Source organism: Ipomoea triloba, chromosome 12 (genome assembly GCF_003576645.1).
Source record: "Ipomoea triloba cultivar NCNSP0323 chromosome 12, ASM357664v1".
NCBI lineage: Eukaryota > Viridiplantae > Streptophyta > Magnoliopsida > Solanales > Convolvulaceae > Ipomoea > Ipomoea triloba.
Window position 1 is genome coordinate 16,353,757 of NC_044927.1, and position 2,500 is coordinate 16,356,256.

At 45.5% G+C, this 2,500-nt stretch overlaps 1 protein-coding gene and 2 non-coding genes across 3 annotated transcripts in view; all 3 read left to right on the forward strand.

Moving 5' to 3' along the window:
- The first annotated feature begins 495 nt into the window (after positions 1-495).
- On the forward strand, positions 496-567 carry TRNAN-GUU. The gene has a single exon. It is a non-coding gene; the product is annotated as a tRNA-Asn (tRNA).
- Positions 568-1,514: 947 nt separating this feature from the next.
- Positions 1,515-1,597, forward strand: TRNAY-GUA. The gene has a single exon. It is a non-coding gene; the product is annotated as a tRNA-Tyr (tRNA).
- A 147-nt stretch (positions 1,598-1,744) lies between these two features.
- LOC115999672 (ATP synthase protein MI25-like) overlaps positions 1,745-2,500 on the forward strand; it is a 3,014-nt gene continuing 2,258 nt past the window's right edge. Inside the window, exon 1 of the mRNA XM_031239530.1 lies at positions 1,745-2,500. This exon is cut by the window's right edge and continues 1,336 nt beyond it. The gene's annotated coding sequence lies outside the window, so the exon portion shown is untranslated.

Genomic DNA, 2,500 nt, shown 5'->3' on the forward strand with positions numbered 1-2,500 from the left:
ATGGGATTTTGATTGAATAGTTGACTCAGCCCCTTGTTGTTAGACGCGCATCCGTTTTCTTGCTTTACTAATAACATATATAGGGCTTACGTTTTTCAGCTTGATCGGAATCGATTCTATGATTGAATAGCAGAAGTGCTACTTAGTAGTAGAAACTCGGAGAGACAGACAGAGAGGGGACTCTTTCATACCTGCAAACCCCTAGGATGAGAAGTAGGCCCCTTGTTTTTGGCAGGAAGAGTTCCAGCCTTTGTTGCCCCTCGGTAGGGTGAGTCTACTTAGCGAACTGGCAGGACGCGGAGATCAATTGATCAATATGAATCTCGAGAGTGGATGGTTGATCGCCGCCTCCTTGTCCTGGAGGCTCTCCGGCCGGGGAGGGGCTTGCTATCGTAACCTTTTCTCCCGGTGTATGTGAAAAAGAGTGACGAACTCCTTTTTTTTCGGTCATAGGTTGGTCCAAAGAACGAGAGTCGGCTTCCTTAAGTCCGTTGTTCCTCAGTAGCTCAGTGGTAGAGCGGTCGGCTGTTAACTGACTGGTCGTAGGTTCAAATCCTACTTGGGGAGATTTTTTAGTTATCGCTTTTCTGACCTAGCAGAATCGTAGGACATCAAAAGTGGTAAGTTTATTGTTGGTTTTTATTCCTCACTCTCGTATAGGTGAACTTGGTTCGTTAAATTCTTAGGGATAAGAAGGATCCACTGGAAAGACTGGAGGAGTATCTTCATTAGCCGGAAGGAATTAGTCTCCACTAGCGTCATTCGAAGAACGAACAAGAAAAGGGTGACTGTTTAGGTAGGATAGATGGATGTGGCCCAATGGCTAAAGCTCCGCCAGCTTCTTGTAGACTGAACTCTCTTCTCTTTAGGCTCCGAGTTGTTTTTGGGTGGGATGGTCTAATTTTTCTTCGCCACTAGTGGCAACGAAGTTCTTGGTAATTAGCAAGGGGGAAGGAAGATCTCCACTCATTTCATTCATTCAGTGCCTGCGGTGAGGCGCGACCCACAACAAACGAAGGGGGAAAGCTTGCTTTGCTTGCTGTAGCCCTATTTTAGTAGATTAGGCTTGGTAAGCGTAAGCTATATTTAAGTAGGCTCGCAGCTTCGCTCAGCAGAAGAGCCTGACTTTTTATTATATTAGTAAAGCGCTAGCGCCCAACCTATACAAGGGCTTTTAAGGGATAGGGGAAGGGAAGAAAACAAAGAGGGTCACTCCTTTTTTTTAGGAACATGGCTCGTTCATTCACTTGCTCATGAACTCGCAGCTTCGCCAGAAGCGACGAACCCTTGATCCTAGCCGACGACTACATGAGGGGGAAGCTATCGTAGAAGCTTTACCCCTTGCTTTACAGAGATAGTTATGAACTTACTAAATGACTAGATTCTCCCGGAACGCTAGCTAAGCTAATAGTCTTAGTTCCCTTCAATTAAATCAATAAGCTTTTTTATTGATTCAGGGCGCCGCCCCCTTTCTTAGAATTAGAACCCATTGAGGGGGGCCTCGGCCCGGGAAGGGGAGAGTGGCCGAGTGGTCAAAAGCGGCAGACTGTAAATCTGTTGAAGTTTTTCTACGTAGGTTCGAATCCTGCCTCTCCCACTTGTTTGTTGTAGACTTCAGAGAAGAGAAAAGAGGCATTCATCAGCGTAGGAAGGCCAACCGAGCGAAGCTCTTTCTTTTTTTTGGCCGTGCCGTGAAGTTCAATTGTATCGTATGTTAGTTAGAGAGGTTGGAATTGAAGGCACATCCTTCCCCTATTGTCCTTCTAGCGCTGGGACATAGTCTTTCAATTCATCTCTTCTCCCCTGCTTCATCAGGTATGCAGGTGAAGCAGTAGAAAACCAATCAATTCAAAGATCTTAGATGAAGACGAATCTATGAACAGCAAAATCGTCGGATCGCCTGATTCTGCTTATGCCAATGAGGAAGTAGGTGCTATCTTCAGGTTCGGTCTTTCATTCCTCGCTCGGGGACTCTTTCGTGCTTGCTTGGGGTTCTTGCTTTTTTGTTTAGCAGCCCCGGACCAGATTCAATAGCTACCATACCACTTCACGAAGTGAGCCTCCACCTAGACATAGAAAGTCCTTTTCTAGCGGCTCTGCCTGAGACTGAGGAAAGCCCCAGCCCCGAGTCGGTTAAAGCCCAGCTCTTTCGGACTTCAAGTTCCGTGCTTCCCAATTAGTCACTCATCTCGCGCTACTATTGAATCTACTTTTTGATTCACTTTTTGGAACAAAAACAAGAAAGAGCGTGCGTATCTAACTAATAGACTGAGACTCGGCCTTTAGACTATCAGTTCCGTCCTTTTCTTGTCCTTTTACCGGATTCGGACATGAATTCTAACTATACAGATTGTTTTGTTTAAGACATTATCGGGCAAGACTTTAGGTTCAAGTCAAGTGATTGGATAATGGATAGAGCTTGTGCATCTTTTCGTTCATAGTGGGATAGGGTCCCCTTTTGTATCTGACCTTTAGATCAGGGGAGACAGAATCAATTCTA